General features: G+C 43.6%; 1 long non-coding RNA gene across 1 annotated transcript in view; it reads left to right on the forward strand.

Moving 5' to 3' along the window:
* The window catches only part of LOC117036625 (uncharacterized), a 47738-nt gene extending 38443 nt beyond the window's left edge, over positions 1-9295 (forward strand). The window contains exons 2-3 of the long non-coding RNA XR_004425421.1: positions 8045-8118; positions 8549-9295. This is a non-coding gene — a long non-coding RNA (uncharacterized LOC117036625). The remainder of the gene's footprint in view (positions 1-8044; positions 8119-8548) is intronic.
* Positions 9296-14645: the final 5350 nt, after the last annotated feature.

The following is a 14645-nucleotide window of genomic DNA, read 5'->3' on the forward strand; positions in this document are numbered from 1 at the left end:
ATATTAGCATCATTGCTCTGCAGGAGTCATCACTCCTGTTCAATTGATTTATCTTCCTTTCTACCCCTCATCTCTTCTTCTAGTCCCTTTTCCCACAGGCATCCACTTCAGTGCGTTTGATAAAAGCCCTCTGATAAGTATGTTTCCCTGTCAAGTATATAGTGTCACTTTGCATTTTAATTTGTGTGTATGGTATTGGGTAATGGAACTGGCTCAGTTTCTTTTTTCACTCAACACAGTATTTTAAGGTATAGAAACATAGCTCTACTGCTGTGCTGTGTGTCGCTAACTGCAGCAGGGCATGCCCTGGTGTGTGGTTACACCACTTTATTCACCTTCCACTGAGGGCGGGCCCCTAGATCGCCTCCACGTCTCTTCTACCAAAACAACACAGATGAACACTCGCTTAGACACTCCCCCTTACAAACCTGTACGTGTATGAGCAGGTCTTTGGGATGTTTATCTAGGAGAGTGGTCACTGGTCTTGGGACAGGTGCCAGACTGGTTTCCTGAACGGCTGTCCCAGTTTACCCTCCCTCCGCAGGGCACACAACTTCCCATCCCCCTCACAACGTCGTCAGCCCTTATCGTTAATGACCTTCGTGTTTTTCCTCTATTCTGATGGGTATAATATGTTATGTCCATTATTTTAGTTGCATTTACCTGATTATTAATGAGTTTGAGAATCTCATCTGTGAATTGACTATACATATCCTTTGCTCATTCTCTACCGTGTTTCCCCGAAAATAAGACGTAGCCAGACAATCAGCTCTAATGAGTCTTTTGGAGCAAAATTAATATAAGATCTGATATTATATTATGTTATGTCATGTTATATTATATTATAAAGACCCGGTCTTATATTATAGTAAAATAAGACCAGGTTTTATATTAATTTTTGCTCCAAAAGACACTTTAAAGCTGATTGTCCAGCTAGGTCTTATTTTGGGGGAAACATGGTATTAGGTTTTCAGGAGTTCTTTGTAAAAAATAAAAATGAATTATTTATCTTTTTTTAATTATGCAAATATATTGTCCCACATTGACATTCCGTTTATTATATTTATCTATTGAACAGTAATCCTTTTACTCAGTAAAATGAAATCTATTGATTTTTTTTTTTGGGGGGGTGCACACTGTTTTCTATCTCTTGGTTATAAAGATATACATTTTTCTTGATTGGCTTTGTTAGCTTCCTTTTGCATTTAGAGCTTTAATCAGTCTGAGTCTTCCTTTTTAAGGCGTGAGGTAGGGCTCCAGCTTTACTTTATTGCACACTCTAGTTTCCCATCACCATTGACTAAACAATCCACCCATTCCCCGTGCTTTGTGGTTGCACCTTCATCACTATGCCTGTTCGCCATAGAAAGACGAGCCGAGACCTACACCCTCTCTTCTGTTCCTTGGGTCTCGTGTATATTTTTCTGACAGCTCATATTTTATCTTTAAAAAGTCTTTGGGTTTTACCTCTTGTTTCTTAATATCATAGTTGCTGTAATATAAAAATCATATTTTAAAAGTAATATATTTAAATTCCAAGGCCATTTAACCTATAAATATAGAGCATGGTCTCTGCAGTCACAGGGTGCAGGGTTCAAACCCTGCCTCTACCACTCAGCATCCATGTGACCTTGGGTGGCAGTTTGAAATGGCTGTGGGAACAAATCACCATGAACTTCATGGCTGAAGGCAACATAAATATATCATCTTACAGTTCCAGAGGTCATACGTCTAACATAAGAGGGCTGTGTTCTTTCTGGAGGCTCCATGGAAGAATCCATTGCCCTGCCTTTTCCAGATTTTAAAGGCTGTCTGTATTTTCCTTGACTTGTGGCCCTGCACCACTCCGACCTTGGCTACTATTGTTACATCTCCTTCTCGGACTCTCCTACCTACCTCTTTCCTTTATAAAGACTCTTGTGATTATATTGGGTCCACTAGATGTCCAGGATACTCTCCCCATCTCAAGATCCTTAACTTAATCACGCCTTCCATATCCCTTTGCCTCGCAGGGTAACCATTCACAGGTTAGGGGATTAGGACATGGTTATCTTGGGGTGGGGGCATTATTCTGCCTATCACAGCTTAGATAGGTAACTTAACTTCTCTGAGTGCCAGTTTCCTTGTCTCTAAAATGGAGATGAAAAGGTAAATACATAGTGTTTGCTTGGCACAGTGTTGGGAATACAGTGAGTTCTCATTAGGTCCAGGAAGGTGTACCGTGTACTACAGTGGGAGAAATTCAGAGTGAAGGAGGCATTTTGTAAGAGCAATGCCAAATTACTGAAAACAGTCATAACAGATAATTTTATTAGTCTTTCAATACAAAGTCAGTTGTCCTATGAAAACCCAGGCATTGTCATTTTAAAATTGTTATTCTGGTGAGTAAAGTCAAGGTGATCTACTTTGCATTTGAAACATATGAACTTTGATGTTCCCTGAATTCCCTAAATTCATAGGAAACCAAGATTTTTATTGCTGGCCCTCTTTTGCTTGAGAGCATGGTTTCCCTAAAGAAAATCAGAGGACTGAAAGAGTCTGGTGTTCATAAGTCAATGTCTATATGTGAGATATCTCAGGGGACTTAATTTGGCAAAGGGAAGTTCTCCGAATCAAGGCCTATTACAATATGTGTCTAATCAGATTAAGTAGATCAAGGAAGAGAGAGATCATGTCGTCCCTTGCAAGGCTGTATATTTCCAGAGCAGGAGCTGTCAACAGGAGAAGGTTGATATCAAGAGCAGATGGGAGCACAGTGAGGGGACAAGGAAACAACCAAGTCCAGGCACATCACAAGGCCAGCATTACGAGCACTGCAATCACAGAAAGATTCCACTCTGGTGCAAATCTCAGCAGTTTAGAACCCAGAGAATTTAGTTTCTGGCCCTGAAATCTGACTGCCTATGTTTGAATCTGATATTTACTAGCTGTGGCCTTGGGCAATATTTTAATCTCTTTGTGCTTCAGTTTCTCTTATTTCCAAAATGGTGACAATATCACTGACTAGATCATTGGTGCTTGTGTAGATTAAATGAGTTTTCCTGTTGGAAGTGTTCAGCCTCTCACTCAACATAGTTAGCTATTATTATTTTTGTTATTGCCTGTCTCTGAAATGAAGTGAATATTTTCCAAGAGTTGTGGGGGTTGAGTGATTCATGTATCATTATAATTAGGGACAGGTAACGTAGGTTCCCTATCTAAAGCTGCTTCCACTGGAGAAAGATACAGTAATCTGGAGAACATTATGAGATTTCATTGTGAACATCAAGGGCAATATCTCCCTGTTGTAGTAAGATTGCAAAAGAGGCCAGGTTGCAAGTCTTCAAGAAAGTGGAGCTCTGCTGCTCTCTGTGGTCAAATTCAGTTCAGTATACGTGGATTTAGAGCATGGTTACAAGGTCAGCTTGGCAAACAAGAGAGATTAACAGTGGATTAATTGTGGGAGGTCTGCTGCTTTAATAAACATATCAGTAGCTTAACACAATTGAAGGTTATTTCTCTGCCAAATCAAGTCCAGAATGGTTGATCCTGCTGGGTGGACAGCTCCCCTCCAAGTGGTGATTAGGGACCCAGGCTCCTTCCATCTTGAGCTCTGGAAATGGTGCAATCACTTCTACTCATATTCCCTTGGCTGTAATTCTCACATGGATATGATGAACTGCAAGAGAATCTGGGAAATGTGGTCCTGCTGCTGTTCCCAGGGGAAAGAGGATATAGATTTGATGACTAGCTAGTTGGTTTTGTGCAGGAAGTGGCTTTTTTTTTTTTCCAGAGGACTGAATATAAACTCAGACTAGATTTTATCTGCCAGTTTTGCCTTAAGAGAGACGCCACCATCATCACCCCTTAGAGTCAGTGAACTGCTCACAGGAAAACCGAGCCTTTCCATCCAGCCAAGATGACACGTTCCTAATGAACCGCCAAGGATTTGGAGCTGATGGTATCTTTTGGGTTTTGGTGGCAGGGAGAATGGAGCACTGAAAGGATGGCCAGAAAGCAGAGCATAATAAGGTAGCAAAAGTGGGAAGGGTAAGAGGAACAACTGTTTTGAAATTTAAAACATAATTTTTATCATGGAAGTGTGTAAACATACAGAAAAGTAGAAAAATAGCCTAATATAAACGTTTGAATTAAAGAGGTAAAATCACATTTCATTATGGAAAATTGGTAAAGGAATAAAAGAAAAATATCCATAATTCCACCATCTTAGTATAGCCAGTTATTGCTTTGATGTATTTCCTAATAGTCTTTTTTTCCCCTTGGGCATAAGTTTTCACAGAGAGTTGTAAAGAATAAAAATGGTTATAATCAGGGACTTGGTAGTGTATATCCTTTGGCGAGGGGTGGGGCGGGAGGGGGGAGTGGCGAGGAATGATTTGTTCTACCCGGTTTTTCCTAGAATCGTTTGTTCTTCTGTGTTCCTCATTTTGGGGACATTTCACACTTCTTCGAACTCCCCAGCAGGTAAGGAAGTGGGAGGCAGGAGAAAAGTATGGAGAGAGGGAAAGCATAACCCCAATCTCTTATATATTCAGTTTGTTAGCAACTCTGATGGAAAGGATCCAAGGAGGAGTGCGTGGATATGCTCTCTCAGAAGGCTGTTCAAGAAATGTCTCTAGTGCACAACATGCTTGGTGTTGAACGACCAAGGGCAGCAGGCACTCTAAATCAGGTCGTTCCTAGGAGACCTGGGACTCCTTTGATGACTGGCTTGGCTCGAGGATTCTCAGGTGGCTTTGCCGACCTTTCCTTAGACTGGCAGGCACTCTAAGCCTTTCTCTCCCTGTCTCCTTCACTCAGGGTCACACTCATCAGGTGGTCTGACGGCCCTCCCAGCCTCACCTGGCTCCCTCCCTGTTGTCCCTCACATAGAGTTTTCCCTAATAAAATCCCCTAATATAGCCCCACTTTGGTACCTACAGATTGACACAGTACCTCACCTCCACTCCCCTACTCATTCTTCTTGGAATCACTTTCCCAAATAAACACTTGCACTCAAATCTTGGTGTCAGTGTCTGTTTGGGGGAAAGCCAGCCTAAAACAGAGGGCACTACAGAGAAACTACACACATCACTCCTACTCATTACCCTTGAGGAAGAATCTAGTCACACAACCACACGGAGCAAGGGCGGCTGGGCCATGCAGTCTCTTCTATGACAGACCATGCAGAGGAGAACGGGTATGAGGGAACCTGCTGGCAGTGTCGCCATTCCTTCTTACTCAGCTTTCAAGTCCTGTTCAAATCCCTTTAAGGTCAAGGTTCTAGAACAGAGTGTATAGAGCTAGAGTCCTTTGATAAATCTGTGCTGATACAAATCAAGCAAAATTAACCCACATCTAACCTCATACTACGACTACTGTGTCTGCTCCAAGGCAGAATTGTAAAGTGAGTGAACCTAGCCCAACTCTTGAGCCATGGCCCTTTCTTTCCTTTTCAAATTCCCTCCAGAATTCCAGCTCTACAGAGCCTCTGTTACAATGTCTCACCCCAAGCATTGACTCACCAGCCCCAGTTTCTCCTCTTGGCCTTAAAATGTACAGGTTCCATTCCCCAAGATTCTGCACATTACTACTTTGATAAATTCAATTAACATAAAGACATTGATGGTGGCTAAAGCTTGACTGTGGCAGCAACCAAATGAACACATTGAGCTTCTACCCAGAACCTGTTACTGCCTCATCCAGAGGATGGAATGATAGTTTGCCTGGTGACTGCCATTAAGACCTGGATCCCATGTGACAAGCAAATAGTACCATGTTAGGCTTTTCTTCTGATGCAGATAACAGAAATCAAAGATAAGGTGTGAATAAGTTTCCCTGTAGGAAGGATCTTGTAACCCAGCCAGCTGAGACACCATAAACTGTGTGTCCATTTTCCTTTGGGCCACATTTCTTGGGATTATTTTTTCTATCATGCTCAGGAAAGAAGTACTGAGTTCCTCTGATTCAAAACTAAACTGTTCACAGAAGTTATCCCTAGAGAGTGAGATTGTAGAGTAGGGGACAGTGAAAGAGTCAATGCCACATTTTTATATTTCTATAGGGTTTGAATTTTTCTTATTAAGCATACCAAGTTTTGGTAACTTTAAAGAATAAAGTAATTTATGATAAGCCATTGTCTTGCCCTGTGGTATGGACATGGGAACCTGTCCTATATATTCCTGAGAGGGTCTCTTCACCTTTGGTAATCGAGGACACCTCCAGTTCTTAGGCTCTCTTCTTCTCTCTCAGGAATACATTTGCATCCTGCCTGCTGTCAGCTTTCTCCAACTTGATGTGAATTGTCCCTCATCCCTGCTTTCTGTCTGTCCTCTGAGTCAGCTGTTCTGGTTTCTGTAAAACCCTAATTCTAAGTAAAATTAGAATGGAGACTATGTTTATTTACCTGCCGTGCTTTGGCTCAGTGCCTGGAATAAGTTGGCATTTTATAAGTGTTTTTGATTAATGGCTGGGCCTTCTAGATTAGTCAAGGAACTCCTTGTGATCACTGCGTTGTTTCAATGTGGTGGCCACCGCAGGACCTCAGGGATGAGCGCTCAACTCCTTGAAGGGCTCGTCCCTGGGATTGACCCAGAAGCCGAATGCAGTTGGGAAGGGAAAGCGGTGGCCTGAATGATGGTGCAATATTAAAATTAGGAGTAATATCTGCAAACACAACTGCTTGTGCCCAATTTACCCAGTCACCGAGTGGCAAGGCATGTAGCTAGGCTTGAAGCGGAAATTACTGGCCAGAATCTCAGACTTTTATGGAAGCTTGGGAAACTAAAAATAAAAACACAATCAGGCTTTTTTTGTTTTGTTTTGTGTTAACAATGATAGTTGCTGGCTCGTGTCAGCCAAATTGACACTCTCAGAGATGGCTTTCCGGACCTTTTGTTTAGCCACTGTTACTTGCTAATGCTGGAAATGATTTCCAAATGTCACACCTCTGAACCCCCAGCCACTTTTTGCCAACATTGCTATGTGTTGTGAGAGCGGGGGCTGCCTCCTGTCATAGCATGTGGTGGCAACAGCAGACGTATTAAAAACCAGCCGCTGGCCCTGTGGGTCTTGGTCCTGTGACCTTACCTCACTAAGCCTCTGTTCTCATCTGTTACATGGCATTCGTAATGACAGCTGCCTCTAGGTCTGTTTTAGGGATTAAATGAGGTAATCCACTTTTTTAAAAGCACAGGCTACATAGTAAGCACTTAATATGTGGTAACTTTTATCATCGTCATCATCACCATCATCATCAAAAGTTGATCAAAGAGGTCCAGAGGATCTGGGATATAAGCCCAGAAAAATCTCTCTTCCAGGTTGAATCAAACTAGCCGAGTCCTGCTGTGTCATTTCTTCTGGGACCTCATGTTCTGTCCTTTGCAGAGTTGGGAAGTGGGCAGGTTGGAGCCGAGGAATGGGGACAGGCGCTGGGAGGGCAGAAGAAAATGAGGGCTGTTGGTGGTAGGATGGTGGTTCATAGGCAAAGACTGAGCAGGAATTTCAGATGCCAGCTCTCTGCTGACATAATTAATGAGGCTGCTGTGCCAAAAATTAGGCATGTTGCGAGCACAGGGGAAATGCAAATAAATGTTTTGCCAAAGGGGAAGTAGGGTCACATTAGCTCCAAAGGAAGACCACATTATCTGTGAGACTCTAATGTATGGACAAAAAAAAAAAAAAAAAAAGGTAAAAAAATGATTGGTAATATGGAATTAAGAGCTAGAAAATACTTAGGAGGCTTTTAACATTCTTATCTGATGATTTTACATTTGTCCTTTTTTTTTTTCTTCAAAGTTTGTCCAGTTGTTCAAATTTACCTAATACTGACAACTAAAACAGAGTTTTAGCATTCAGGATTTTAACACACATTCCATAGGTTACATAAGAGAAAACTTTTAAGGTTATTTTTGTTTTTACTTTGAAGAGCTCTGGGTTGCGGAGAAAAAGCAATCTTGAGTCTCCATAACATATTTGTGACTTTTGTGCCCGATGTTTCCAACATAAGAAAAAGTATCCCTCTGTCATCTAAGTGTTCTCAATGGTGAATTCCGTTTTCTTTCAGAAAGGCCTTCTTGACTCACGCGGGTGGGAGCTGGACCGAGGAGATGGTGCGTGGAGCTGACCTTGCTGTCCAGGGTAGGCAGGAAATGAATACGGGGTTGCCACTGCGGTCCCCGGTGGGTGTGGCTGAGGACCGGCCAAGCAGAAGAAACCCACTCTTTTGATGCAGCTGCTTTTGAAGGTCGCCAGCAGAGTCTTGCGCCAGCTTCCCAAGCTCAAGCCCAGGGGCCAGGGCTGCGTGGGCTGGTCTATCACAGGGGCAGGGGTCGCGAGGGCGGGGTGGTTGGGGACAATACCAGGAGGGTGTTTTCATCTCTCACTCCCCTTTTGTTAACCCACCCCTCTCTCTCATTGCCCGCATGCTCCCTCCATCTTTTCTGGCTTTTTCCAGGCAATGTCGTGATAGTGAGAAATGTCTTGGGAAGCGAGTGGCTGTTCGAGAAGGCAGGATGTGGAAGGGTCTGTTTTATTTCGCTAATTTCGTTTTTGCTTTTCATTCTGCCAGCGGCCTGTTTGGTGAGAGCAAGAAATACTTAAGATCCGTCCGTGGAGCCTTTAGCAGGTCCGCGGAGCAGGGACTGCCGGGCTTGGTCCGCAGAGGTGCGTGCATGTGCGCGGGCGTGGGTGGGCGCGCAGGTGGCGGGTGGGTGTGCACGTGGAGCCTGTTGCGTGCGTGCACGCGCGCATTGTTTCTGCTCTAAACAAGGCCCCCACCTGGCTGTTAGGTCACAGCACGTTTGCGTTTCTTGGGGGTCTTGAGTGTCTTGCCCTGAGCAAAGCGTGCTGGGGGCGGGGTTCAGGCACCTCGCCAAGGCAAGAGGTGAGATTTTCAGCTTGTAATAAAGCGGACGCATGTCAAGGCACCATTCTAAGCACTTTACTGGAATTCAATCATGCAATCAACAACCACCCAAGAAAGCAGGTGCTAGTATTATTATCTTCAATGCCCGGATGAAGAAGTGAGGCACAGAGAGATGAAATCGCCCAGCGATTGAACTCGAACAGCGCAGCGTGGCTCCAGTATCTACACCTTAACACACTATTCGTTATTTCTTCGACGCCAGAGCCCCCAGACTCCTGTTTGAAAGGCATGGGTTAAGGGACCCTTTTCACCAGCGTCCATGTGAAACACCATCACTTTAGGAAATCTAAAACCCTGAGGCGGCTCACAGAAGCACAGGGACTTTGGCCTGAACGGGATCTCTCACATGGTACTTCATCAAATCAAACGGCACCTGCATTATAAACCGGCTCCCAGCATCTTTTGTTTTACATGTAAGAACACATACATTGAAAACACATTTAAGCGATGCATTATATTTGGAAAATAGAAGAGAACGCACAGAAGAAGCGACAAATCCTCCATCATCTCAGCCCCCCAATATGTATGTAGTTGAAAATCCTTCCAGTCAATTTTTTTAAGCATATGTATTAAAAGAAATAAAATTGATCTATTAAAATAAATTAAATGCAGTATCTAATGTACATTCTGTCTTATACCCTTTTTTAAAATTTAACAATATATCATGAACATGTCCCCATATCAAATATTCTTCTACAATTTTTCCTAATGACTGCACGGTATCTCATGGTATGAATGTGCCATCACGAGTCACCAGCCTTATCTTCTGACATTTAGGTTGCTCCTCAATTTTTGCTATTATAAATCATGCATCCAGAATGGAGCTATCTTTGACACACCATGACTATTCTCTTAGGACAAATGGCCAGTGATGGAATTGCCTGGACAAAGAACAGTACACTTTGAAAAGGATCAAATATCCGCCAGAAAGGTGGGCTTGCGCCCATTTCCTTTCCCTATTCTGGGTGTCATTGCTCAAAAGAATGTTTATTAACAAACATATTGTATCCTTAAAGAAAAAATACGTCACTAATGCTGCATATGCTGGGTTTGAAGAGAAAGACTTTACATACTTGCATATTTTTGAAACATTTGGGGAAATTCAGTTTATTGGGCTGCTCCCCTGACTAAAAGGGCTCTGGAAAGGACATGGTAAAATAGGGGCATTTTGGGCAAAGAAACAAGGAAATTCTCAAACCATTTTCCTTCTAAGGCAGAGAGACAAATGCTGTCGATAAAGTGGAAAAGGAGGTATTAATTGCTTCTTTGCTGGGCCTTGTCAAGTCTGAAAACATTGACAGTTGCTGCCTGCCGCAGAGCTACTGCAGATATATTCCAGGCAGCAAACCTGGGCAATTAGAGGTTTCTGCTAATTTTCTTCCCCTTTCATCCTACCAGCTTCCCCTCCCCCCATGTCAGCAAGTTGGAGTGACAAATATTTAAAGTCAGCCTGTCACGCATGAGCAGCTTAGCCTTGTGAATGACTGATTTTCTCGACATTCTAAACAACTGTGTGTGTGTGTGTGTGTGTGTGTGTGTGTGTGCGCGCAGAGCTGTGGACCCCAAAACCCAACATTGTCTGCTTTACAAGATGCCATTGGTTTGGTATTTGAGGCCATAGTGGGGTCTGGGCAGGTGGCATTTTATGACCAGGAAATGAAAAGACCTACAATCTGCAGACGTTTTCAGAATATGCATGTTTGTCGCAATGACCTCTAGGTGGATTTCTGCAGTGACAAAGAGGAGAATTTTAGGGTGTGGTTTAAATTTCTTTCCTTGCAAAGCTTGCTCTAAAATCACTTTTGCCTAAAGGGCTGCAGTCCACGATGTCCTTAGTGAATCGGAGATGTACTTGGACCTGACTGGCCTTTTTCCTCCCCACTCAGCACTGCAGCAAAAGTAACAGATGCCTGTTAGGGAAGGCACATTCCATTTTTATATGCAAACCTTGTTGCTAAAAATTCTCTTTTAGATGAATTATTAAACCCAATTTATAAAATAAGGACAGTACAGATTTCCTCTTGAACTATTCTTTCTCTTTGATATGCGATACCGACGTCTGCTAGAAAAAAGCAGAGAATGTGAGAAGCCAGATTGGGGGTGGGAGGAAGGTGGTACAAGTAAATTAAGGTCATTTTAGAACCTCAGAAATTCCCTGAATGCTTGGACCCCTTGAGGTGCATCTGAAATTCTTTTATCATCACATAGAAATACACAGAAACATAATTACTTTTGTAAACCTCAATGTCTCTTCATGGTCTAATGAAGTAGGAACATTGAACAAATGTTATCAAAATTCCTTTAAGAAACTACTGTGTTTGCTTGGGGACCTCTGTGTTTGGGTCTTTAAGGTAGGTGCTTTGGGGGAGAGAGAGTAGGTACTTCTTTTCTATTCTAGGAAAGGGATTGTTGTGTGGCTTTTGAAGGCGCCTCAGCAGGAAAAAGGCTGGAGGAGTTGGATGGACATCCAGCCACAGAGAAGTTGTGGTGGCCCCTGGGTGTTCTGAGACGGGGGTACCTGGGGTGCTCAGCTGGTTGTTCAGGTTATAAACCTAATATGATGTGTGAACCACGCCCATCTCCCTTATGAAACCTTCAGTCACAGCTACACTGTCTAAAAGCACAAAAGCCTTTGCTAATTAATATTCTCCTTACACTGTTTAGAAGAACTCTGTGACAGAATTTATATCGTTTCTTGCAGCGCATGAATTTTTAGAGCAATTATGGAAAAGAAGTTAACCATGAAGTTGAAATTCACACCTCAATGCCTACCTTGGATGCCGCCTCCCAGGAAAGAACTTCCTACAGTTGTAGCTGCTCGGAGCCGTCGGTAGCCGGGATGCATGCAATGCGTTCCCAGAAGTGGCAGCAGCATCTGGGAGCTGGTATGCCTGATGAATCGGAACCTGCATTGTGATAAGGTTCCCAGGTGACTCAGGTGTACTTTACAGTTTGCAAAGCACCGGTTCTAACCTTGCTGCACACTGGAATTACCTGGAACGTGATTCAGAGTCCTGAGTCCCACCCCTAGGGATTCTGATTTAATTGGTTTGGGGTGTGAGGGCCCTGGTCATCCAGGTTTTTATAAAGTTCCCCAGGTGATTACAATGCGTCGTAAGTTTGAAAACCTCTCATCTCGAGATGCTTCCTGCTTCGAGTCGTGTTTAAACCCAAGCACCTGGTGCAGTGCCTGGGCTGGTTGCAAAGTTTGCAACCTCTGCAATAGTTTGATGCTTTCCCCAACCACAGCTCTCCCCAAAGGTACTGTCTCCATCCTCGAAAACTTCTCTACAATGAATTGTCACTACAAGACTCAGTAGGAGACTGAAGCCAATGGCAGATATTCAGAGGAGTTCCCAGGATCATGCTCCTCTCACATCTTGTCCCCATCTTTTGCTTCTGCACCCCTTACGAGGCTGCCTCACATGGAGGGACAAGGCAAGTGCCCTGGGGTCAGACAGTCTGGGTTCAAACCACTGCAGTGTGTTCTAAAAGATCACCTACTCACTCTCTAAATGGGGTTAGCGATAGTACCTGCCTCCCAGGGTTGTGAGGGAGGGTCAGGGAGAGTGTGGGGAAACGCCTGACCAGGACTCGTATTCAAACAATAAGTAGGGAGTGCACCCATGAGGACACAGGAGTAAAACCCAATCAGTTCTCAACCTCCTCTGCTGTTAAAAGTGTGCAGAGGGGCGCTCACAACAAATGAGCCCATTCGTGCTGCAGACACCTGCGAACACTCAGGTATAGAAGGATCTGAGTGTTCTAGAGTGTCCGTGCTCTGAAAGTGGGGGCACGTGGAGGCGCTGAAGAAAAGAGAAAGAGAAGTCTGTCTGAAGGGCAGTGAAATTCCTCCCCACACATCCTGGGCCCACACCTATCCCTGTCACAGCAGAAGTCGGGAGTTTTATCCTCTGGAGAAACTGAACCAAGGTAGCTCCCAACTCAGAGATGCCAGGCACAGCTGGGGGCAGAGGTGAGGCCCTGGACAGAAATGAGATGAAATGAAACTGTGAGGCCTTATTCCATGTCAGTCCTCTTTCCCAAGTAGGCTCCCAGAATGCTGCTTGCCAGGCCTACCTTTCCCAGCTAGAAACGAGAGAAAAGACCGAAATCACTGAATTTTGGAGAGTCTTTCAGAGGAACAGTAGGGCCACTGTTGGAACATCCTCAGCCAAGCCGCAGTCGACAAGCCCATCCCCATATAAAGAGTTTCCAGCCAACCTTTGCTGCCACCTTCCTAATGTGAAGGGACAACAAAGATCAGAAGAAAAATCCGCAACATGGAAAGCAAATACCGAAACAGAAGAATAAAAGAACTAAGGAAACAGAGGATAATGTTGTCCCACCCTTGAAAGGAGAGGAGGCAGTGCATCCATAAGACAGGAGTTTTCAGAGGGCAGCAGAGATATTGAAACTGAAAAAACAGAAACATAATACGATAAAAAGATGGGGCTAAAGTCCAGTGATCTTCTCAGAGTGTGATAAAGAACACTAGGCTGCTACAAGAGGTCCAATATAAAATAAAGGTGTTCCATAGAGAACAAAGAGAATGAGGGAGAGAAGATTATGAGATAAAACAATATTTAAAAATATCCCCAAACTAAAAAATATGATTTTCTAGACTGAACATGCTCAGGAAGTGTCCAGCATGATGAATTTTTTTTTTAAGAGGAGGGAAACCCCCCTAAAGCATATTCTCATGACATTTAAATATTTCAGGGATAAAGAACAGACTCTCAAACCCCCTCTGGGAGAGTGGGGGCAGGATACCTGATTAGGGGTCACTCACAAAGGGTTAGGAGTCAGAGTGGCGTTAGTCGTGTCAGCCACAATGGAATCAAGAAGATAAGAGAAGAAGACTTTCAAAATGCTGAAGAAAACATATTTCTGGCCTACAACTCTACATGTAGTCAAGCAACCCAAGTAGTTTCTGGATGCTAGTAGAGCTACACCAAAATAAGGGAATTCACAAGGAAAGAGGAAGCCATAGGATGTGGCAAATGGATTCAATGTAAAAGAGAGGCCAAGGGAATTCAAGGTTTGGTGAGTGAAACCGTAGGGTGACCACTGGGCACAGGAGTGGGGAGTCGCCAGCCCAGATTGGAGCAGAAGAAATGATGGCTCCAGGAAGGACCTCTCCAAAATTCAGATGGAACTGAGGTGTTTGGACATATTGTGGAGCTTTTTACATCTCTACTGGAGAGTTGGTGGGGGGAATTAGTGATTAGCACGTGAGAGTATGCAAGCGACAAAAATAGAAAAGAGTCTATTATTAACTCCAGGGAAAACAAAAAGTTGTATATGAAAGGAAATGTCATGCTTTCCTGAAGCAGCCCAACCAATGTGTACTTATAAAATTAATATATTTATTGAATATTGATTTAACAAAGAATGTGATGTGATTGCATGGGGAAGAAGTCTAAGACAAGGTGCTGGCTGGTTTGGTTCTTGGTGAGGGCTCTCTTCCTGGTTTGTAGACGGCTGCCCCCTCGTTCTGTCCTCACATGGCAGAGAGAGAAAGGACAAGCTCTCTTCTTCTGATAAAGAAACTAATCCCATCATGGGAGCTCCACCCTCATGCCCTAATTACCACCCCCCAAACCCACCTTCAAATACCATCATATTTGGGCTTCAATGTATGACTTTGGGGGGACACATTCAGTCCACAGCATTTGCTGTTATGGTTGGTTTGTTTTTGTCCTTTTGCTGTCCTGTACCCTCAGACAGAAGGGACTTT

This window comes from Rhinolophus ferrumequinum, chromosome 17 (assembly GCF_004115265.2).
Source record: "Rhinolophus ferrumequinum isolate MPI-CBG mRhiFer1 chromosome 17, mRhiFer1_v1.p, whole genome shotgun sequence".
Lineage (NCBI taxonomy): Eukaryota > Metazoa > Chordata > Mammalia > Chiroptera > Rhinolophidae > Rhinolophus > Rhinolophus ferrumequinum.